The sequence below is a fragment of the Protopterus annectens genome, chromosome 7.part0 (genome assembly GCF_019279795.1).
Source record: "Protopterus annectens isolate FY-2018-M chromosome 7.part0, PAN1.0, whole genome shotgun sequence".
Taxonomy (NCBI): Eukaryota; Metazoa; Chordata; order Ceratodontiformes; family Protopteridae; genus Protopterus; species Protopterus annectens.
The window spans coordinates 1,496,640,858-1,496,667,072 of NC_056739.1; positions in this window are offsets into that span (position 1 = coordinate 1,496,640,858).

The window sequence follows — 26,215 nt, forward strand, 5'->3', positions numbered from 1 at the left end:
AAAGCAAACTAACCTTTCCTTCACAGCAAAGTGTAGCAGAGTCTGGATGAGCCTTTCTGGTAAAGCTCTGAAATGTTTTAGTTTACTCCTTAAATAGAAATTTTAGTTCCTAGCTCCACCCCCTCTGTTAACAAGTGATTAACCTTAAGTGACCTCTTCTGTCTTATGAATGAGTCCTTAATTAATCAGTTCTTATTTCTGCCTGACTCAGAACAGAGAGAGCTGTGGTCTCTTTTGAAGTTTTAATATGCTGTTAAAACAGAATGCAAGCAAAACACAAGGTAAAGAAAACAAACTACAGTATTCAAAATATAGAAAGGCAATACAGTAATACAAAAAATAAAGCAAACTAACCTTTCCTTCACAGCAAAGTGTAGCAGAGTCTGGATGAGCCTTTCTGGTAAAGCTCTGAAATGTTTTAGTTTACTCCTTAAATAGAAATTTTAGTTCCTAGCTCCACCCCCTCTGTTAACAAGTGATTAACCTTAAGTGACCTCTTCTGTCTTATGAATGAGTCCTTAATTAATAAGTTCTTATTTCTGCCTGACTCAGAACAGAGAGAGCTGTGGTCTCTTTTGAAGTTTTAATATGCTGTTAAAACAGAATGCAAGCAAAACACAAGGTAAAGAAAACAAACTACAGTATTCAAAATATAGAAAGGCAATACAGTAATACAAAAATAAAAGCAAACTAACCTTTCCTTCACAGCAAAGTGTAGCAGAGTCTGGATGAGCCTTTCTGGTAAAGCTCTGAAATGTTTTAGTTTACTCCTTAAATAGAAATTTTAGTTCCTAGCTCCACCCCCTCTGTTAACAAGTGATTAACCTTAAGTGACCTCTTCTGTCTTATGAATGAGTCCTTAATTAATCAGTTCTTATTTCTGCCTGACTCAGAACAGAGAGAGCTGTGGTCTCTTTTGAAGTTTTAATATGCTGTTAAAACAGAATGCAAGCAAAACACAAGGTAATGAAAACAAACTACAGTATTCAAAATATAGAAAGGCAATACAGTAATACAAAAAATAAAAGCAAACTAACCTTTCCTTCAGGGATCCTCCAGGGATCTAAACTTTGTTGTCGCAATAAACAAAACATGCTGGAGGGATAGGTTCCTGACCCAGAGACTCCCCAGACTCTGGAATAGATTGCCCATACATGTCAAGCAGAGTGCCTCTTTGGCCCTCTTCAAAAGGAACCTTGACGATTGGATGGGAGAAAGGAAATTCACCCCAGGGATCACATCAGTCACCCTGCTAGACAGGGGTCCAGGGAAGTAAATAATGTGGGAAGAAATAGCCAGGGAATTGTTATGGCTAGGCTTGTATAGGCCCTACGGCTGATAGCCTAGTACCAACCTATGAACCTATAATTGCAGATGCCATGTTTATGAATTTCAGAGAATGTTAATAGTGAGACTATTTCAGCTGTGGGGTTACATAAATGTCCTAGACAAGCTCTTAAAGTTCCCCCTGTTTTCTGGGATACTTTTTATGCTGTTTAAACTCAAATAATATGGGATTAAATATATTGTAAACTGTGCATCTTTAATCTTAAAGACACTACACTAGGGTGGGGTGAAGGGGGAGGTTGCCCTGGGTGCAAACATTTGGGATCATGCAGTACTGAAAATCTGATATTTGGGCATGAGCATCGTACTAGTCTGTGGCTGAAAAATGGCTGCTGAAATGAATGCATTTAGTCATATAACTTTAATATGGAGCATGTATGAGCTCCTTAACTTTGAAATACCTTGTTTTTCAACTTTCAAAGATCAGAAAACCTCTTTTTCCCTAAACCTTGAAGTATGTGTGTGTGTGTGTGTGCATGTGTGTGTGTGTGTGTGTGTGTGTGTGTGTGTGTGTGTGTGTGTGTGTGTGTGTGTGTGTGTGTGTGTGGGGGGGGCACCAGTCAGAGAACAACCTATTGTTCAAAATAAGGTCTCACTGATGTTCAGATAGACTGTGTCTACTAGTACACCGGTGTCAGTTTATTTTTGTTTGACAACTAGCTAAGTGGATTTGGCTGCAGACAGTTCACAATCACAGCCCAGGCACAACAGTGCATTACCGGACATGACAAGGAATACATAAAGCAAAGCATGCTAGTACACTATTAAAAATACATTAGGAAATTTTGCTTACTGCATGCATAAATAGAATAATTTGAGAAATAAATAATAAATTAATCAGGAATGAAATCAACTATACTTTTACACACACACACACACACACACACACACACACACACACACACACACACACACATATATGTATATAGTATGGAAATTTCGAATCAGCTTTCTATCAACTGTGTAAAATGTCTACCCAAAATGCTGAATTTGAAATTCCAAATAGTAAACCAAAGTGAAAATGAATACATCAACCACTGTGGTTTGACCTAGAATTTCACACAGAGCTAATCGGATGAAGGGCACTGAGCAAAACTCTGATCTGTGATATATAACATTATGTAGCCTGTTTTTTCTTATTTTTACTAGTTATTTATAGCACTTTTATTGTCTGCTGCATACCTTTTACTGTATTTTATAGCTATAAACTAATCTGCACAGTTGCACTAAAATTGTCTGCCTCACAGGGCCTGATAAATAAGGTTTCTACTGTCACACTGTATCTTTTCTAGCTAGTTTCACTGTGTGTGAGGTATTAACTGAAATTTTCTCCATTTGTTAAACATCTGTTTGTGTTTGTTTGTTCTGATTTCCTGCCAAGGAGTGTATCATATAACTGATTTAGTTTCCCACCCTCCCTCCATATTGATATCCTGTTCTTATACTCGGGGGCTTTGAAGTTGCCCGCCTCTACTGTAAATTTGATCTGGGACACACCTTCCAGTCTAGTGTTATTAGCTCATTCTACCAAATACAGAGAGAACATTTGAGAAGGCCAACCCACTTAGTTTCTTAACCTTGAATTATCTTCTGCTCCCCCTTTCTCCCTTTCCACTTTACTAAAAAAAAAATTCTAAGCTTGTTTCCTGCCTTTCCTGTAACTAGTCTAGTCCAGATACAGATTTGCTGTATTCAGGACTGTATGTAAGCTTCTGAGCCCACCAAGCCTTTCTGTGTTAGAGGGAAGCTTTCTAGCTTATCAATGGGAGTGGTAAGCACTAGGTAGCCTATCTACCACAAGAGGAGTGGTTTCTGGCCCAGAAATTGTAGTTTATTGGCCATTTGGGCAGTTGTTCCATCTTTTTCAACTTTCTGGTTTAAAAGGCTATATTTGTGCTTGTTTCCCACCTTTTCCGCAACTAGTCTAGTCCAGATACAGATTTGCTGTATCCAGGACTGTTTGTAAGCTTTTGAGAGTTGCCAAAGTCTGCTCTTCAATTTTTTTCCCTTAGATCTATTAGTTCTCTTCTCTCCTGCACTTTTACTAACTTATGAGTCTAGCACTTTACCAGACATCTTGTAGCAATTATTGTAGCACACAAAAGTGCTACCAGCACTAAATGTTCTACAAGGAAACAGCTCCAGTACTTATTATTAATGCCCACCCCTCCAGGCATGTCTAAAGGTCAGTTCCCTGTGTATTCTCCTATTAACCTGGTGAACTTGGGCATCCTAAGGCAATGTAGCAACTGCCTCATGTACACTGACAACCCTCTCCTCTTACCTCCCAACACTCAGACTTGTGAGAGATGCATTTATATATCCAAACTGGAAGCCACAGACTCTCTAGCCAAGACTGGAATAGCTGGTCAAGAGGAAAAGGTCAACACTTGCACCACACCACATGGAACACATAGCCCTCCAGAACACACACCAGCACTGCCTTCACATAAAAACACAAACCGCACAACCACCTTCGCAGAGGCTCTCAATGAAAGTCTATCCAAACAGCAGAGACCTTCAAGGCAGAAATGCACTCAACCACCACAACACAACACTTATCATGAGACAGATAACTCTCCTAAACAGCGGGCCACTCAACCAAAGCCCCTAAGGCAAAACAGCATGCCCAACACACTTGTCATAGGTGACTTGATAGTGGGGCACACTGATTTCCCATTCACTAGGCTGAATAAGGAGAAATTAACAGTCAGCTGCCTGTCAGGCACCAGGATCCGCCACATAACACACACACTCAGGTCCCTCAACACAGGTACAAATATGACTCGGTCATTGTACATGTGGTTGTGAATGACCTGAGATGTACCTCCCTGGACTACATGAAAAGAGACATGGAGGGGCTCTCAGATTATGTAGCCCAGACAGGCATGCCCCTTTCCCTGAGCAGCATCCTACCATCACCCAGAATTATACCACAGTACAAGCAGAAAATGATTGATTTCAACAATTGGCTAAGTTTCTGGTGTCATTCTAAGGGGATCCAGCATCTGTCTGCTGGGATGACATGACTTGACAGACCTCAATGCTTTTCAAGAGATGGCCTGCATCTGTCAACCTTGGAATTCCGGACACTGGCCAAGGCTCTTGCCATCCCTGTAGTGCCTTTTTTAGGCGGTATTCCAAAGACCAAATTACCACCATAACAGCTACAAACAAATGCAATCTGAGGGTCATGCTGCTCAATGCTAGAAGTCTAAATCTCAAAATGCACTCACTTGAAGCACTCCTCAAAATGGAGAACATCGACATTTGTGCCGTAACAGAGACCTGGTTCAAGGCAGCAGAAAACACCCCTGCACTACCAGGCTATAACTCATTCCACACCTTTTGGCTCCAGAACTTGGACCGAAGCTCCAAAGGAGGTGGTGTTTCCATATTCATAAAGGATGTGCACACCTCCAGACTAGTAGCCCAACATAACACATCCGAGATACTTCAGGTGCAGCTAACATTGGGTAAGACAGTGATTCAGGTTGTGGTCTGCTATAGGTCCCCACCATGTCCCAAGATTCACACTCCACATTCCTAAGCACCCTGGAAAATATTAGCGTCCAACCTAACACTCTCATACTGGGGGACTTCAACTACCCCTCCATTAACTGGTAAAACTACTCATGTAACAATACACTTGCCCAACATTTCCTGAAATTCATTCATTCCACTGCCTTAGATCAGCTCATTCTTACCCCCACTAGAGGTAGCAACATCTTTGACCTGGTCATTACTAACATGGGTGACTGTTGCTCTACACCAATAGTCAACTCCTTCCTGGTTAGATCTGACCACAAACTAATCATCTTAGAAATCCACATCAACCCCCACAAAGGTAACCACCATGAAAAACTTCTCCAAAGGTAAGTCTGGACTCCTAAAAACAGAGGTGGCTAACTTCACGGCACCCATGCAAATGGAGATCATTTGCATGACTGCTGAATCATACACCAATGTACTGTAGGAACACGTACACAAATGCATGGATCTCGCCATACCCAACAGAACCAAGATGCTCTCCTCCAGAAAAAGGAAGCCAATCTGGTGGTTCCTTGCCATAAACAAACTCTACAACAGAAGGAGGAAAGTGATGCAGAATAATGTTAAGTCCTAAGACTGGAAAAACTCCCTTATCAGCCTCTACAAAAAGTTGAGATCCCTCATCAAATCCTCTAAAGCTAGCTATGAAAACAGAATTGCAGCAGATAGTAAAGACAACCACAAGGCCTTCTATAGTTATGTAAAGAATCTCCAAGAAATACCGAGATTTGCTCTGAGCTACTGCACAATGGTACCTTCTATACCGAGCCAACAAATATTGCCAATATACTGGCCAACAGATTCAGTGACAACTTTGCCCCTCTCCCCCAAGGAACCAGTCACAATACCAGTACATTGCCAGGCACCCAGTATTACTGCTGCACAGGTTAAAACAGCACTATCCAAGGCCAAGAATACAGCTTCTATGGGACCTGACAATATCTCTGGCTGTGTTCTACATGAACTACCGAGTGAACTGGCACCTCACCTGTGTGCCCTGTTCAATCACAGCCTCACCTAAGGCTTTGTCCCTACTGAATAGTGCACTGCTACAGTCATCCCTCTCCACAAAGGAGGAGTGACCACAGACCCTGGGAACTATCGCCCCATTAGCTTGATGAGTCTGATATGCAAAGCTATGAACGTATCATCATGGACCTAATAAACAAGGATATAGGGAATCTCCAAATTCTAGCTCCCACACAGTTTGGTTTTGTGAAGGGTAGATCATGCCTGCTCAACTTGGTCAAGTTCTTTGAGTCAGTCGCCAGAGCTGTGGATGAAGGCAAAGTAGTTTATACAGCCTACCTTGATCTAGCCAAGGCCTTTGATACCATTCCCCACTCCGGAATCATAGAAAAACTCACTAAGCTAGGCATCAACATCTATATCACTAGGTGGGTTGCAAACTGGCTCACAGGCAGAACCCACAGTGTGAAAGTAGCTGACTCCAAGTCAGACTGCCGACCAGTCATGAGTGGAGTCCCACAGAGTTCATCCTGGGTCCTCTCATGTTTGTTATCTACTTCTTTGAAGTCCAGGCCAACACAAAGGGACTTTGACTGACAAAGTTTGCAGACGATTGCAAATTGGGAGCAATTATTAACTCCCTGAGTGATGTTGACATCCTTCAGAAAGGCCTCACTGAGACCAATGACTGGTGTCAGAACCATGGCCTTAAACTCATTGCCAAAAATGTGTTGTCATCCCCTTTGGGTAAAACCTGGTTCCCATGAATTACCACATCGATGGTAGTCCACTGAACACAGAAGATGTTATAAGAGATCTGGGAACGCAGGTTGACAGCAACCTCTCTTTCGACCACCATATTGCCACTGTGGTCAGAAAGTCCTTCTATGTGGCACTTCTCATTACTAAGGGTTTTGCATCCAGGAAGAAAGAGGTCATTGTCTCCCTCTACTCTTCCCTCATTAGGCCAATCATTGAGTGCAATGCTCCATTTGGCATGTACCTCACTAGACACCTGCAACAACTGGAGAGGCTGCAAAAGTACCTCACAATGAGGATCCTAGGACTTCAACATTTGTCCTATATGGACAAACTAAAAAAACTCCAACTATTCTCTGTCTCTTATCACCTACTTAGAGGTGATCTCTGCTTGACTTAGAAAGACATGTTTGACCCATCTCTGTTAGAAATGCTTCATCTAAAGAAATCCCTATCCCAACGCACCACATGCTCCAGAGAACTCAACCTCATTACCACAATCAACAGAACATGCTGGAGGGACAGGTTCATAACCCAGAGACTGCCCATGCTATGGAATAGACTTTCCATTCATGTCATGCAGATTACCTTACTGGCCCTCTTCAAGAGAAATCTTGATAAGTGGATGGGAAATAGAAAATTCACCCCAGGGATCATTCCAGTAGCTTTACTCGACAAAGGCACTGGGACCTAAGGTCAGGTGGCAGGATGCCAGGGTAATCCTATGGGCTAGGCTTGTAAAGGCCCCAGGGCCATTAGCCTAGTACACACCTATAAATTCGACATTGCAGAAGGTGACGTCATTCACCTCCTGCTATGCACATTAACATACCGTTGAACTCTACAGTCAACAGTATGTTAATTCTACTATTTTGCAGGGGGGCTATGCCCCCTTGCACCCCCACACCTCCTGCATATTAAATATACCAACTCCGAGATTGCACTTCAGTCAGGAAATGGGCTAATTCCGTGTTCCTCACTGAAGCACGACTTCCCTTCCCAATGTCAGTATGTCACTTGTCAAATGATCAAGTGCACAATTCATCTCGATCATTTGTGGTCTACCTCTGTTGGTTCTTTTATATGCCCCTTGGAAACCGTGACTTCGACCTTCAGGACATTGACTGGTTACACCTCGTTTAAGTCATAGTAAACCTATGTGTGTGTGTGTGTGTGTGTGTGTGTGTGTGTGTGTGTGTGTGTGTGTGTGTGTGTGTGTGTGTGTGTGTGTGTGTGTGTGTGTGTGTGTGTGTGTGTATGGGTCTAGGACATTTCACTGAATGCACATTTCACTGAAACTCAATTCACTGAAACACATTTCACTGAAAGTTATATATGGCCTTTTCCCCACTATAGTGCGACCTTGGAGTTAGTATATATAGTAAGGGGGGTGTAGATCCCCCACGTATTTTAAGTATATATTATGTTCGGAAAAGAGCAATATATTGGAATTGTAAGTATCCATGTATATAGTTCAAAATATTTAAAATATGTGGGGGGCTATGCCCCCCACTTCCCCCTAACTATATATACTAACTCCAGGGTCGCACTACAGTGGGGAAAAGGCCATATATAACTTTCAGTGAAATGTGTTTCAGTGAATTGAGTTTTTAGTGAACTGAGCTTTCAGTGAAAAGTGCAGACTAATTTGACTTTCAGTGAAATGTGCATTCAGTGAAATGTCCTAGACCCATATATATATATATATATATATATATATATATATATATATATATATATATATATATTTAGATAGATAGCTATAGATATAGATATATATAAGTGTGTGTGTGTGTGTGTGTGTGTGTGTGTGTGTGTGTGTGTGTGTGTAAATTTTATCTATAACCAAATTATAAAACTGGATCAGGTCTGACTGACAGCTTCTGCTGGCCATGAGAACATAGGCTACTAGAAAAGTGATTATTGTTCCCTAGAAATGCTACCTGCATTCATCCCAAGATTCTCACCATACCTTTCCCTGCCACTATTTTTAAACTATCAGGCCTGTAGTCCCACAGATTTTCACACTTCACAAGGATACCTTGATTGCTATCTTGTAGTCCTTTTGCATTTCTGCAGCCACAAGTGATCTGCTGAAGATCTCTGTCACAGCTGCAAGCAACACATTGTACAAATTTCATAAGACTTTAGGAGGCAGTGCATTTAATCTCAGGACTTTATCTTCCTTGAGGGTAGCCATTCCACTCTGAATCTCCTACTTATCTGTCCTGGTGTCTGCTCACTGTTCTCCCCTTCTGCTCTGCCTCTCTCCCAACATGAAATTCTCCCCTTGCTTTCTTTCATTCAATACCTTTGTTTTTTTTTTCCCAGTCTAATGTGATCTGCCTCCCATCTTTGCCAACCCTGGCCTGTTCTTTCTGCAAGGTACCTAAAAAGCCCTTACTTTCCTTCTTGTTCTCTTCTGCTAATTCCGTTCAGCTTTACATTGTCTGCCCGCACTCTATTTACATTTTTGCTAGCTTCTTCTTGCACTGTGCTTCATCCACCTCCTTCTCCCTTCTTTGTACCTCAGGTAGGCCCTACCTTTTTCCCTAATTGCTAGCTTCACATTCCTATGCAGTTGCATTATATATATATATTTTTTTCTTTGTTTGCTTCTTCCTTGGACCTTTGTCCATAGTCCTGAGTATTTCATCCTTAATCCATTCTAATAGCTTGTTTGTGCTTCCAGATTTAACTCCTACCTCATCGTTCACTATGTCTCCTGAAGCAGCACAGACTGGTAGGGCCAATGCCATGCTGAGTGATGGAAGTTTGAGCAAAATCGCTGTACAGTTTAGGGTACCATACCAAACTCAATAACTGATTACTCATAGGTACTTCACTTGCAGTCTGCTTTTGGAATCAGAAAATATGATTAATGATGAACTACCTGACAGATCTTTTGGCCTAGATTCCAAAAGGTCTGCAAAACATTACAAAAGGCCTCTGCCACACAGACAATGTAAAACCAAGGTGTAGTCAACTTCATACATATACAGTGATCTGCACCCTGCAAAGATTCCATGTTTGCAAGTTGATGAGATGAAGAAATATAGTAATATCAACAATGCCCTAAAAGCATATTATCAGAACGAAAAAGAGCACCATGTGCATGAAAGCTAACATATATAAAAAACAAGCAAGCTAACTAAGCAGGCTAAGGTGTTGACAAAGCTACCAGAAATGAGAATGTGTCACAGTCCAAAATCTGTCACAGGTCTACTTAGATATTCATAGGTTCCTAGGTTCATAGGTTGGTACTAGGCTATCGGCCCTAGGGCCTATACAAGCCTAGCCATAACAGTTCCCTGGCTATTTCTTCCCACACTATTTACTTCCCTGGACCCCTGTTTAGCAGGGTGACTGATGTGACCCCCGGGGTGAATTTCCTTTCTCCCATCCAATCATCAAGGTTCCTTTTGAAGAGGGCCAAAGAGGCACTCTGCTTGACATGTATGGGTGGTCTATTCCAGAGTCTGGGGAGTCTCTGGGTCAGGAACCTATCCCTCCAGCATGTTTTGTTTATTGTGATGACAAGATTTAGATCCCTGGAGCATGTGGCTCTGAGGGGATTGGGATTTCTTTAAGTGTAGCATGTCCAACAGCTCTGGGTTTGACATGGTCTTGTATGTTAAGCAGAGATCACCTCAGAGTAGACGATATGCGACAGAGTATAGCTGGAGTTTTTTAAGGTGGTCAGCATAGGGCATCTGCTTTAGGCCTGTGATTCTTTTAGTGAGATATTTCTGTGGCCTTTCCAGTTGTTGCAGATGTCTTGAGAGGTACATACCAAATGGGGCATTGTATTCTATAATGGGTCTAATGAGGGATGAGTACAGCGGGACAATAACCTCCTTTTTTTCTGGATGAAAAGCCCTTAGTGATGAGGTGTGCCACATAGAAGGATTTCCTGACTGTTGTGGTGATGTGGTTATTGAAGGTGAGACCACTGTCCACCTGTGTCCCTAAGTCTCTTATAACACTTTCGGTGTTTAGTGTACTGCCACCTATGTGATAATTCACGGGTACATGTTTTTTTCCCAGAGGGGATAACTATACATTTCTTGGCATTGAGCTTGAGCCTATAGCTCTGGCACCAAGCATCTGTTTCTGAGTATCTACGTCATTTGGGGATTCAATAATAGCTCCCAGTTTGCAGTCATCTGCGAACTTTGTTAGCCAGAGTCCCTTAGTGTTGGCCTGTACTTCAGAGAAGTAGATGCCAAACAAGAGAGGTCCCGGGACTGAACCCTGAGGTACTCCACTTGTCACTTGTCTGGAGCTGGATTTGGAGTCAGATACTTTTACAGTGTGGGTTCTGTCAATAAGCCAGTTAGTAACCCATCGAGTGACATAGGGATTAATGCCCAGCTTAGTAAGTTTATCTATGATTCCAGAGTGAGGGATTGTGTCAAACGCCTTGGCGAGGTCCAGATAGGCTGTGTGGACTGCCTTATCCTCGTCCATGGCTCTGGAGACTGATTCAAAGAAGTCAATAAGGTTCAGGAGACAAGATAGGCCCTTCACAAACCCAAACTGGGTGGGGTCCAGTGTTTTAAGGTTGCCAGTGTCTTTTTTTATAAGTTCCATGATAATACGTTCCATGACCTTGCAGATCAGGCTCGTCAGACTGATGGGGCATTTTTTACCTATGTGGCTGTTATTACCGGGATTTGGCAATCTTCCAGTATTGAGATGGGCCATTTAGGGGGTGAGAGGGGGGTGAAGTTGGCATTGAATGAATCTGCCAGGATATTGGCAATATTCTTGGGATCAGTATATTTAATGCCATTCTGTTGCAGCTCAGAGCAGATCTGAGCATTGCCATTTAGATTCTTGACATAGTTATAGAATGCCTTTTGGTTGTCTTTGGAATCTTTGGCAATTTTATTTTCATAACTAGCTTTGGAGGATTTTTTGAGGGATCTCAGCTTCTTACTGAGGCTGGTAAGGGAGTTTTTTGCATCCTGGGTTTCCTCTTTTCTGCAACAGTTTTTTCCTATTGTTGTAAAGTTTGTTTATGGCAGGGGACCACCAGATTGGCTTCCTTTTTTTGGAGGAAAGCATCTTGGTTCTATTTGGGATGGCACGATTCATGCATGAGTGGATGTGCTCGTACAGTGCCTTAGTGTAGGACTCAGCAGTTGAACTTTCAGTTCCTGCCTGCATGGGTGTCATGAAGTTTGTAACTTCTGACTTGAGTAGCATGAAGTTAGCCTTGGAGACGTTTTTTTATGGAGGTTTCCTTACTGGGGGGTGGGGGTGGGATGTGGATGTTAAGGGTGATTAGCTTATGGTCTGACCTGTCCAATGAGGGGGTGATCATAGGTGTGGAGCATTGATTTCCCATGTTTGTAATTACCAGGTCTAGGATATTGGTGGGACTATGGATTAGTTGATCCAGGGCATTGGAATTTATGAATTCCAAGAACCGTTGGGCAAAGGTGTTGGTGCACGAGTAGTTTTCCCAGTTAATGGTAGGGTAGTTGAAAACACCCAGTATTAGGGTGTTTGGTTGTATATTAATATTTTCCAGTATGTTTAGAAAGGTGTAGTGAGAATCTTGAGGCATGGTGAGGGATCTGTAGCAAGCTACAATTTGGATTGCAGTCTTACCTAGTGTTAGTTGCACCTGGAGAATTTCAGATGCATTGTGTTGGGCAACTAACCTGGTGGTGTGAATATCCTTGGTGAATATGGACACTCCTCCACCTTTAATGTTTCACTGTTGGTTTGGTGGCTGAAACGTGTTGTAAGAGTTGTAGCCTGGTATTGTAGGGGTGCTCTCTGGAGCCTTGAACCAGGTCTCAGTTACTGCACAGATATTGATGTTCTCCATTTTTAGGAGTGCCTCAAGAGAGTGCATTTTGAGGTTTAGACTTCTAGTACAAATAATAAAATGGCCAGAAGGTCATACTCTGCAATGTGGCTCAAAGAAAGCCACAAGCCAATACAATTACAATACCTGACATTAAAATGTCTTTAAGGTAGCAAGGCACATGGGGGGGGGGATCACAGAGAGCAGTATATGGCCAGTACCAGAAGTAGGATAAGAAAAAAGAGAATAAGATGGGGTAGCAAGCAGATATAATACAAATGGTATGTCAAGGAGGAATATCCAAGTGGCAGTTATCAGAATAAGAAATTGATTTTTTTTTGTGAGGTGAGGCTTCATTTTAATTTGGAAACAAACATAGAGTGAGCATATAAAGGAAAATGTGCACACATCAGCCATGTAAGGAAGCATAAAACAGATACGCAGCATGAATACAGCAGACAGAGATGAGAATAATGCATATTTAAAAGAAAGAACAAACATGAAGATGCAAAGAGAGGATGGACACTTGTCAGAGTAAGATGCATCAACAGACCATGACAGAATACAGCAAACAGAGAAAGTAAATGTGTGTTGACCTTACATAGCTTCATAGGTACTTACTACGCTAATGAGCCAAGATGATCTTTAGAAGCCTAGCCATGCATTCCCAATTAGTTTCTAGCACTAGTATTTTTAGTACAATTAACCAAGAGCCCCTTGTATTAGGAACTTATGGTTTCCAATCCACTCATGCAGAGTACACTTGAATAGAGTAAAAAGTTTAGTTTCCTTTACATGGAAAGAAAGATGATTTCAGAGAAGTGGCACATGCATCTAACAAACTAAAAATGTGCAGCTGTCTCAAACAAATCTGCACTGTTGATGGTGATACAGCAGCAGCAGGTGATTGCAGCCAAACTAAAAATAGCACACATATAAGCTGTACAATACCCACATATGAAAAACATAGGAGGACACTTGTACCATGTGCAGTATGCATCTGTGTAGTGACATTGAAGTAATGCAGCTGTGTAGCTGTGAAAGGAATACAATCACCCAGGGATACAAACTGCAGTGCTGATGGTTACAGTTCAAAAGGTACATTTGCACACCTGTAGCCAAACTATAATAACACACATACAAGGTGCACAGCATCCATGTATGACAGATGTGGATCAATACTTGTGTCATGTACACTACAAATCTGTAGAATGGCAAAGAAGCAAAGCATAGAGCACAAACACACAGGAATGCAAATCGTGTTATGAAAGGCTAATGTGCAGTGACATGTAACATGTGCAATGCCTGCCACTTAAAGCAACATGTCCTGGAGTTAATTACGTGCAGCTGCCACACTCCACATGCATGCAAACAAGGGCATGAGAAGAAATGTAGACTGATACATGTATCGTGCAATAGTTGACTTCCTATTCAAATGTCATCACTTGAAATGCTGAGTGCCAAAATCTGGAAGAAAAAAGACTGAAACTGCAGAAGAGCAAACCTTGAACATTTGTCTTTTCCTTTACATTTTTTTTTTTGCGGGGGGAGGGCGGTGAAGCCCTCCACACAACCTGAACTTATATATAACAACTGCAAAATCACATTATCTCAGAGAAAGGGAAATATTCTGACAAACAGCCATCTGGAACTTAGTATATATAATTCTGTTTTTGACCACTCAGTCTCCATGTTTTAGAACTCTCTGTAGTGGGTTGTGACTTTTCAAATGGTTACTGCAGTAGAGAAGTGCTCAAGGTAACAGCATGCAAAGTAATATAAATGCATATATTCCCCCTCCATCTGCCATGTCACTGGAGGCATGAATAACAGATGTGCAAAAACATTTGCACAGTACATATCTGTGCAAGCAAAAATAGCCATTGAAAAAAAGCTTTCATTATTGTACCACCAAAACTGACTTCACTACATGCATAGCCAGTGCACTGTGGTCTTGAGAAGTGATGGACATCAGTTGGTGGCAACACAGGTATCGGGGCACCTAGTAATATATATATACACCTGCCTGCTATTGGCACAGACAGATATTAACTGTTAGGGCCGTTTATACATGGCTGTTTCACAAGAGCATGTGTCTCACTTCTGTGGAATTTACAACAGCATGGTGGCTATGTCTTCAGGATGGGGACCATTCACCCTTCAAAAGCCTCCTCCAGCGCACCATGCATCTTTAGATAACCTGCAATACCTGGTGTAGGGGTCACAGATTCCCTCATAGCAACCAAGCCCTATGAGTTCCTTTCATTTCAAGAATATTACCATTGCCTAATATACCTATCACCAGTCTTCAGGGGCTCCCTCTCTTTTGATGCACAGCTTCCAGTGATGTCTCTGTAACATCTGGAATGGCAACAATGAAGACAGTTCATTGTTTTAAGTGCCCCTATGACACAACAGCTGATGAAGTTAGTCTTCATTATGTGGCATAGTTCTGACATATGCACACATCCAAAACAATAGGCTAGTGCACACATATGCACCAAACTAGTAGCCAGCTTGTGATGGCTATATATGCACGTCTGAAATCTTCAAGAAAAACTACGAGTAGCTACAACATATCTAAAACACATTATCACCTAATCCCCATGTATGATATTACAAAAAATACTGTCATTCTATGTTGCTGCATAATAATAAATAGTAGGTCCATAAACCAATTCCATTGTTACACTAATCCCTGAGCCCACACAGTGGAACAGATGTTAGCAATGGATGCTTGCACCAACACAGCATGAAAGCACAGGGAAATATTGAAAATGCGTGTAAATAAAAGCAGATTGCTGGAGTTAGATACAGCTGAAACAGCAGATACACACTTACCCCACCACCTATTACTACATTATATAGATTTATAATACAGTATGGCTCATTGACACATATGCACAGCTTCAGGTACTGACAGACAGATTGTTCTGTCTATGTGAGAAAGATTGTTATACACAGATGTATTCAATATGGAATTCCAGTGTGGGGTCAATGGCACTTTTGGCAACTCATATGTAGTTGACCATAGCCCAGTGAACAACCCTCACTGGTTACAACCACACATGGTAAAATGAAGCTGGGTGGTTAAAGTCACCAAAATCTCTCATATTAAATACTGTGATTTGGTTGCTAGGAAGCAGATAACAGAGGAGACTCTCTAAATGTCAATATACAGGACATCATCGAGAAATGGAGACTAAAACCCTTACCACCACTGTAGCATAAGCCTACAACATGGATTGCACCCCTAGCCAGGTCACAGGGCAGTGGAATATGGACCTTCACAATGGTACAAGCATAGACCAGTGGTTTCGGAACCAGAATGGACAGTACTATTGGGCATGCAATCAAAAGCACTGCAAGACCTATACAGGCTAGGGGAGGAATTGTTGAATGCAACCCTCCACCATGTTTCCAGTGCTGCTGAACCACCCATACATAGCATTTCCATTTCATTAAACAAATGCCTGTTGAAACAAACATCATCATACATGTAGTCCAGGAGGAAATGCAGCCTGCACCACAAATTGTGTGCTTTGATATGCTCAGCAGGGGTTACCTTTAAAAAGGATATGTACCAGGGCCAAGGAAGGTGGCTTTTCAAGGCTGAAGAGGAGTAATTTCATTCTCCAGTACTTGGATGAGAAGGACTGTAGCACAAACCTCTTTTTCCTTCCCAATAATGCCAGTGTGCAGGTTCCACATACCTTACAGAAGGTGTTCACTGAAGGATACTCCTCACAAGACCTGAAATAAATTTTAGGCAGTTTTATAATGTGGAAAGATCAGAATGCTGCCAAACAGCACATGCCCTTGAAACTTGCATTCACAGGTGTGAATATCATAAATCTGATATTTCAAAGAATCATGTCAGCCTTCCCAGTTTGCAGGCTGTTACTACATTGGGAGATACTCAGAGAAATGCAAGATGGCTGCAGTGGCATCCAAGCACCTGCACCTCACCTTCCACGCTCAGTTCAGAAATCTGTCTGAGATTCTTAGCCTAAAGATACCATGCAGATGGAATCAGATGGAGGTGTGGCATTGTAGGCTATGGATCTTGCTTGGGAGGCACAATTCTGGACAAGCATCCCTGATGTTGATTTTACAGTGGGGGCAGGATTGTTCTAAGCACTTGTGTGTGTTGTCCTGGCAATTGCAAAGAATTTTCAGACAGTTTTAAGGGAACAACGGGCAAATGTACTCCTTGACAGCAAGCCTGACTTCAATGACCCCTGTATGTGCTGTCATATATCAGTACAAATTCTGACGCTAAACATTCAGTTATACACATACACCACATCCTTGTGACTTACATGACAATAAAGATAACCTGCACAATGTAAAGCTTGTCCATTTCTTTCCAGGAACTTGTCATGTGCTGCTTTGCCTATACAGTAACTCATAAATATCACATGGCTATGTTCTTTTCCACCCCCCATCAGTACTCAGCTGTGATCAGTCCTGCTAATGTATATAACTGCATCCCTCCCTGTACAGCAGTGGAGCATGTTGGCTTCTGTATCCTGCATGAGTTGACTGTTTCAGTCATTCAGTTTAGTGTGGTTATGATGAGTGCCTGTCACACATTGGAATTCAGTTCAGCATTCCATCTATTGTGTATGAAGGCAGCGCATGGAATAAACACTGCAGGATAACAATATCAATCTGCTATACTATGCCATGTATCTAACTGCTAACTTGTCCTAAATGTACCGCTATAACACAATAAATGCTTTCTGAAAATCTTTATATTGCTGCAGGCATAAGCACACAGCTGGAAAAAAGCTGTATAAGCTACAGAAACTCACAGCGCTGCAAACAAATATTTGAAGATGGATCAGAGAGGTGTACTGAAGTTCCAAAGGGCCCAGTTTAAGTTTTATGAAAATGTATACTGAGTGTCTTTTCACAAATTACTTTAGGTCCATTATTTAGATATGCCTGAAAACAACGCAACATTATCATCAGTGCAGAACATTATGTTCTTTAGAAGTATACACAGACTAACATTTTTTTATATAAAAATGAAAGGAAAGGCCACGAAACTCACAAACTCTGAATGGAATGTGGAGAGCTGTAGGCAGTGAGTTCCTAACACAAGTCCAGAATGTCCTAGCAAACAGGTAGTTAACAAATCATTTAGATATCCCTGTGGGTCTAAGTTATGTGCTTTGAGCTGAATAACAGGCAGGACAACAGAAGGGTTGCGGCAGCATCGTGTCTCAACTGTAAGACGTTTGTTTGTCTTATAGCACTGGAGTCTGGGATTCATTTTTGACTTCCACTTTTCCCTGTGTGTAATTTGTATATACCCCCTCCTTATTTTTTCTGACAAATTAACACATCGTGGCCACAATAAGCTGGTTAATTGGATGTGCAAACTGCATGTGTATATCTACACATCTTTACATCCATATATTTATATATAGATTTCTCTCTCTCTCTCTCTCTATATATATATATATATATATATATATATATATATATATATGTGTGTGTATACACACGTGTGTGTGCGTGTTTGTCTGTGTATATATATATATATATATATATATATATATATATATAGCTACACACACACACACACATATAGACATCTATATATCTATATATATATATATATATATATATATATATATATATATATATATATATATATATTTACAGTATATCTATATGTATACATATATAAAGAGTGGCAGGGGTGCATAAGATGACGGTCTAATGAGTAAGCAATGTGAGTTCTGTCATTCAGAAACTGGCTAAAAAGGAGTGAAAATGCTTTACAGTGTAAAGAAAAGTATGGTCTTACATGTTCTTACAAGGTGTGTATGGGGCTAATGTTTCTGAGTGATGGATCTGCAGTGGGAAGGTTGGAAAGATATTTTGGAGATAGTGATGAACCATTTTATTCATTTAATAAAATAAATAAATAAACTAAATGATGATGAAATATGGACATGAAACATGTCCAGTTCATGTTTCCTGAAAATATGCATTGAATCACTACTTAGGGCAAGTGAATATTAGAGGATGGTGGTAAGTGTAGTATGTGGGCAGTGATTTTTTTCAGTTATGTGATTCACTTTATTCTAGAACCCTATTCCTTGGTAGTATGGCTCTAGAACCCTATCCCTTGGTAGTTTGGTTCAGCAGCATCTACCATTCAGCCATCCCTTATTTAACTAGTGGTAGTCTGCAGAGTGAAGGGCACTGTGTTTGGGGAAAGAACTGCAGATGGTGAATACAGATGTTTTTTCTTTCTTGCTGAATATATGTTGAATATATATTCGAGTTTATTTCGGAATCACAATTGTGGTGTGTAGCTTAAAGGAGCATGCTGAATAGCATGAAAAGTACTAGGCAGTTGTGGTGGACTGCAGTGGATGGAGACAGAGGAAATAATGCTGCTATGGGCCTACAGACTAATCCCCGGATTCACTAATCTTCTGTGCAGGACTAGCTTAGTCCTGCACAGAAGCACCCGTTTAGGAGCAGGACGGCAGCACGCAGTGCATATTAATGAAGGCGTGCTGCCCAACCTCCCAGGCTTACACGGACTGTGTACGAGTGCAGGGGGCATGTCTGAGAGCAGAGCTCTCAGAATAGACATGCCCCTGCAATGTAGAAAAGCAGAAAGTGTTAAAAGATGAGCAAAATCACTCATAGGCTTTTCATATCCCCACAAACAGTTCGCCATGTGTACAACAGCAACAGTACTGGAAAAGTAAATAAAGAAACCCTTTTATTTTTTTTAAAACACCGATTAAATCTAACTGTAGATGCGTGAGTGTGCCCATTGCTTAGCTACGGTTAAAGCAGCTTAAAAGGCTGAAGAGGATAACAAGGAAGATATATGCAAATGAAGCAACACAGCAATAGTGTAGTGGGCAGAGCATCTGCCTAAGGAGTAGGCATTCCTGGTTCGAGTCCCATTGCAGCACATTCCATTTTCCATGTGAAATCTGCATATGAACATTTTTTGCTGTATAACCTACTAAATAACATTTAAATGTGAACTGGAGAACTGCATTAAATGCACATGTGAAGGGTCAGTGTTATAATGAATAAGGCACTAGTAAGCAGGTGTAAGCACAAATAAGCAGTAGTAAGCATACATAAGCACTAGGAAGCATGTTTAAGTGTGTTTGCATGGGAGTAAGCATTGCCTACACAGATTACACAAAGTAGAAGCTAACTGAGTATAAGACACTGTAACCGGAGGTTAGCATTGCTTAGCTCCGCGTAAACCTGTGAATACTCGCTTACAACTGCTTTAAAGTGCCTTAATCACTCTGTACCCCATGGCCCATGTTCTGCCCAGCAACAAAATAACCAGCTTCTGCACGGCTCAAACTCAGGACCATGTACACTGTAGTCACAGTAGTTAACCACTAAGCCATTATAGCAGTACATATGACAGAGATTTCAGCAAACAAATCCTCACCATAGGAAAATCAAACTGAACATGTGAACTGAATCTTTGTACAGTGTGAAGTTGTATAACCTGCTACATAACATAAATATTTGAACTGGAGTACTGCAGTAAGGCCAGATGTGAGGAGTTAATGTAGGAAAGTGTTGAAGTCCCCAGGACCCCATACAGTGTACGTACACATGAATCACAGATACCAGACACAGATATAACATGTAACAAATTATAAATCAATGTCAAAAGGACAATATAATGCTAATTGCATATTAAACAATGCTCAGCATTGCACAGGTCAGCTTACATGGTGTAAGCAATGTGTAGGCCGGCTAATTCAATCTGGCCAGTGGTATGCCCCTTTAAGCAATGCCAACATTAGGTAAGCAGGTGTGCCCATAGCTTAGCCTTTTCAAAACCATCCAATCATGGGAAAGTGTGGGAAATCGGGTGTATTTAAACCCCACAGGTACCAATAATCCCCATAACTGGTTGCAAGCTCCCTACTGTAGGCAGAATGGCTGGAGTAGGTGAAGGCACTCAATTCAGAGCACAGCGCTGGGGCATTAATGAGTCAAAATACATGGTGTGGCTCCTGGTCAAACACCATGAGCAGAGACTCCTGTAGGGTCATTATCAGGGCTCCCAGTATAAAGCAGAGGCCTGGGACAGTCTCACCCATGACCTCACTAGTGCCACAGGTATCCCCAGACTGGTGAGCAGGTCAGGCATCACCATGTTGACCTGAAGTGGCGTAGGGGGGGATCTACTGGAACAGTGGATCCAGGAGTGCAGGCAGATGGCTGATGCGTCAGTACTAAGTACCCATTCCACTAAGTATATAATAATTGCCTAGCTTGTGTATACTATGGATAGGTATTGCTAAATGTCACTGTATTTCACTGACAGCTGCAGATGAGCGGCTGTGAACCAGCAAGCTCATGCCACTAGGCTGCAAAGGCTGCGTCGCGAGGCAGGTTAGTAATAATCTTGCATGAACTGTCATATCCTGTGAATAAATGTATAACCCCTGGAGTGCTTGCGTATACTCTGATTTAATATGCTGTAGTGTTGCTTGCTACAAATAGTACTTTAGTATTAAGCAGTGCTACCCATACTGTGGTACGCAGATAAAATGTGTAGGAAGTTTTGTATAATAAGAGGTAAGTCATATTGTACAACTAAGGGAGACTTAGAGAGAAAACATTTGAAAGCTTTACACCAATTCCCTCATAGCGCAGTGTACTGTGATATTAACTGTAATAGTTTTACCACACACATCAGGGATTGAATCCTGGGAGTGGTAGTAAGCTGTATACATAATCATACCCCACAGCTGTACAGAATTTTTGAGAATGTTCAGATAGAAAGCTGTATGCATAATTAGACCCAACAACTGTATAGAGTTTGCTAGAATGATCAGATAGTATGCTGTAAGCATAATCATAACCATCAACTGTACAGACTGTGTCAGAATGTTCAGATAGTAAGCTGTATGCATAATTAGATAGACCCAACAACTGTAGAGAGTTTGCTAGAATGATCAGATAGTAAGCTGTAAGCATAATCATAACCATCAACTGTACAGACTGTGTCAGAATGTACAGATAGTAAGCTGTAAGCATAATCATAACCATCAACTGTACAGACTGTGTCAGAATGTTCAGATAGTAAGCTGTATGCATAATTAGATAGACCCAACAACTGTACAGAGTTTGCTAGAATGTACAGATAGTAAGCTGTAAGCATAATCATAACCATCAACTGTACAGACTGTGTCAGAATGTACAGATAGTAAGCTGTAAGCATAATCATAACCATCAACTGTACAGACTGTGTCAGAATGTTCAGATAGTAAGCTGCATGCATATTCATACCCCTCAACTGTTCTGATGTGCCCAGAATGTGCAGATAAATGGCCCAAATCTACTGCCTGGTACCCTGTTCCCCTGAGAAATCAGTGTGATGATCTAAGAAATGTAGGCAGCCTGTGATGACATATAACCGATATTCAATCCTGTACATAGTCAGAGAATGTATATGAAAACAAACCTGTCATTGTAGCATCACACCCAAGGTGTATGGGAGCAATTCTCATAATATGTCGCATTAACACCTGCATCCTGTCAAACCTTAACCAGAGTGTGTGCAATAATGGATTGAGGGGTTTGTGTATAACATCAACATGGAATCTGGGAGTATGTGTAGAAATTGTCAGGTAGTGTTAACAAAGATCTTCTCAACAGCTATAACAGGTAAAAGGTGTAGACTATATATTAGACACAGTCCACGTATATACTAATCTACAAACATACCATTGTACAAAGTAAGGCCAATGGGTAGTGTAATAATACATGTAAGGGACAGATCACTGCAGTGACTAAGAAAGTTGTGAAAACCACAGGGATATATCAGTTGTTAATTGAAATCTCTCTCTCTCTCTTGCCCCATCATATGTGCAACAATAACCCAATTATACATCTCAATGGGTATGTTTGCTCTCCAAACTTATGTTGGGACATATGTTCTATTGGTTCATAAATATCCACATTTGGTCCTATGCATGTGTCATGTTAAAATACACCCATATTGGTGGCCTGTTGTCATCAATAAAACCTGCATGCTGTTGTAATGGCAACTGCTGTTCCCTATATGCATGTGTTCTGCTTGCTATGCAACTGGTTTAAATTTGGTGTATTGGGTTAATGGGTATACCTATGCATGCTGTTATAACTAATCCTAAATGCTGTTGACTATTACTAACCCATATCTGTCTGTAAACTGCAACACCATAGCTCATATAGGAAGGACGGCTCACAGCAGCCCACCTGTCCCACCTCAGCTGGCCATGGCACTGGGCACCAGCACATCTCAGGCCCAGCCTGGGACCTCCTCCTCCATAGGCCCTGCACCACCTTCACGTGGAGCCACCGCAGGGGATGGGGCTCAGTCCCCCTGGGAGCGGGGGCAGAGAGGAACCAGTCACCCATCATCAGGCCCAGGCCGTGATGCGTAGTGAGATCGATAGGGCATTTTGAGACCAGCTACACCAGCTTGAGGTCCAAGTGGTGCAATTAGAGGGTGAGCCTGCCCCTCCTACCCAGCCCCCAGCATGTCCACGTTTGGGGCTGTGAAGGTGCAGTGGTGACTGCCCATGTGTGGGGACCTCAGTCCCACTGTTTCCATTTGGGGGCTATTGGGCTTGCGACTTACAAACACCCCTCCCCGTCCAAGGTGTTTACTCCCTGCATGTGTCATATACCACCTCCGTATACATCTTGTTTGTCTTGTCTGTTAACCTACCCAACCTACCTCCCCAAATATACCTACTACCCCTCCCCAACATCCCACTCACACCTGAAAAAAAAGGGCAATCTGTTCCCACAAAAACATCTCGCCCCATACATATTTATTTATTTATTTTTTATTTTACATTTGTTGACCGGGCTAGTCTAACTGGATATATGTCCATTTTCAGTAGAGGCCCAGGGAGATAAGCTCCAAGACATGAATAAAATACAAATACAAATACAAATAAAAATTACAAACTACAAAAAGCAAAAACAAAATTTGTAAGAAAAAAATAGCAAAAATAGTGCAAAATATAATAAAAATAACCAAGCAATTGTAATATGCACAGTAAGGCACAGAGATTAGCACAGGATTTATAAACAGGACAAGAGTCATAAACAGTGCAAAAAGAAAGGTACAGGGACTAAGTACAGGTAAAGACAATAGTGGAGAAAGGAAGTTAGTAGTGAAGTGATTTTACTAAGCATTTATTAGAAAAAAAAGGTAGATAAGGAGAAGTGAAATGATGCCCAATAGGGAGACATGAGAGAAGTATAGTAAGAAGGAAGATGTAACAGTGCATAGTAAGCACAAGATAGGCAAGGTCAAGTATAAAGAGACAGATGGCTAGTCCGGTTTGGTACAGGGGCACAGCCAGTATGATTTGAGGTAAAGTTTAAGTCTATTTTTGAAGAGTGATAAGGAAGTAAATGAGGGGAGGTCATTAGGGAGAAGATTCCAGGATTTACCTACAGTATGAGAGAAGAGGGAATCCCCAGCCCTGTTATTAGATTTGGAGGTGTGTACAAGAGGTTTGTGTGAGGAGCGTAGAGACTTCAGATTTTTATAGGAGGTAATGAGGCTAGATAAACTAGGAGTATTAGAAGGTTTGTAAAGAATGTTGTGGGCAATGGTTAGTTGGTGAAATTTAATCAGGTGTTGTAGTTCTAACCATCCTAGCTGATTTAGATTTATATAATGGTGTGTTCTAAATGGGTTTCCTGTTGCAAATCTTGCAATGTTATTATAGGATGATTCCAATTTCCTGAAGACAGTCTTGGATAGATTAGTAAAAATAAGAGAAGTGTAAAGGAGTGTTGAGATCAAATGAGTGTGAGCTATAGTAGTTTTGTCAGTAGGAGAAAGGAGGGGTTTAATCCTATAAAGAGTGCCGATTTTTTTGTTTACAGTCTTTATAGTATTGTTGATATGGATGTCAAAGTTCAGATTATTGTTGATGGTGACACCTAGAAGTTTAGTGGTAAAGTCTGGAGATATTATGGTACCATTAGTGGATGTCACAGAGAAATGAAGAGGAGATGACTTTTGAGTAGGAGTGAAGAGGAGGAGTTTGGTTTTCTTTGGGTTCAGAAGAAGGCAACACTGAGTGAACCATTGTTCTACTATGTTGAATACCTTCTGGGTGAGAGAGTGAAGGTCTTAGGAGTATGTGGCTGAGCATAGTAGTGTGGAGTCGTCAGCATATTGTATGCAAGTGGCTTGGGGGATAGCTAGATGAAGGTCATTTATAAATATGGAGAAGAGAAGAGGTCCTAGTATAGACCCCTGGGGGATGCCTATGGTAATGGGTAGATGGGTGGATAGAGTGTTATGCCATAGTACTGCTTGCTGTCGTTTGTCAAGGTAGGATTGGAACCATTTTATGGAAAGTGGGTCTAATAACAGAGATTTTAGTATGTTTATGAGAATCTGGTGGTTTACCATGTCAAATGCTTTAGACAGGTCGATAAATAGAGCAGAAGAAATATTATTTAGGTTTCATTGTTTGTTGATGTAATCAGTAAAGGAAAGGAGGGCAGTGGTAGTGCTGTGTGAGGGTCTGAAACCATGTTGACAGTTGGAAAGTAAATTATTTTCAATTAAGTGGTGGAGTAATTGCCTGTGGATACATTTCTCCATAATCTTAGCTAATGGAAAGAGTAGGGCAATAGTTTGATAGCTCAATGGAGTGTCCTCCTTTATGCAGGGGAATAACATGGGAGACATTCCATAAGGTGGGGATGTGACCTGCACTTATAGTTCTATTTATCAATATGGAAATAGGGTAGGTAATAGCATTGGAGGATAACTGTAGAAATTCAGAAGGCAGTTGGTCTACTGAAGGAGAGCATGGTTTCAGTTTATTCAAAAGGTTTTGAATAAGTTTGGTTGGGACTGGTTGGAACTTAAAAGGAGGGGGTGGGATTGAGGTGTAAGAAGGTAGTGTGAAGGTATTAGGTGATAGTTGACTAGCTAATGTTTGGATAGCATCTGTAAAGGTGTTGAAGGTATTAACTGTATGGATAGGGTTTTTCTGGTCTGTATTTTGGAGGTTAGGTGTAGTGGACTGACTTAGGTGGAGTAACTGCTTAATGCTAGCCCAGAATTTTTGGGGTTCATTGTGATTAGGTTGTTAAAATTGTAAGTAATATATTTTTTTATCATTAAGTAGCTGTCCATTTCGCACATGTGTCCACTGGACATAGGATGTAATCTGGTCTAATTGGCATCACAATGAATTTATGTTGTCCTCACCCCTCTCCCAGGGGTTTGAGTGTCCAAATCTACCTACAAATTTAGTGTATATGGACAACTGTTGCTGTAAAAGAAATGGACAGCTATGGACCTTCCCTACATCCTTCCTGCACATCCCTAGCTATTTTCCCTACTGTCTTTCCCTCTTTATGTCCCTATTTCACTACTTTCATATCAACCCTTTATTCTTTTCTTTTAAAGAAATTAGTACGGGGTAAGCGGCAGTAAGCACTTTAAAGCAGCAGTAAGCAGGTTTAAGCCTGTTTACGCAGAGGTAAGCACTGCCTACACAGGTTAAGAAATTTAGAAGCTGAGTGGAAGACACTGTAACCAAAAGTTAGCAGTACTTAGCTCTGTGCAAACCTGCTTACAACTGCTTTAAAGTGCCTCAATCACTCTGTATCCAATGGGCCATGCCCTACCCAGCAACAAAATAAACAGCTCCTGCAAGTCTTGAACCCAGGACCCTGCATACCACAGACAAAGTGATTTACCACTAAGCC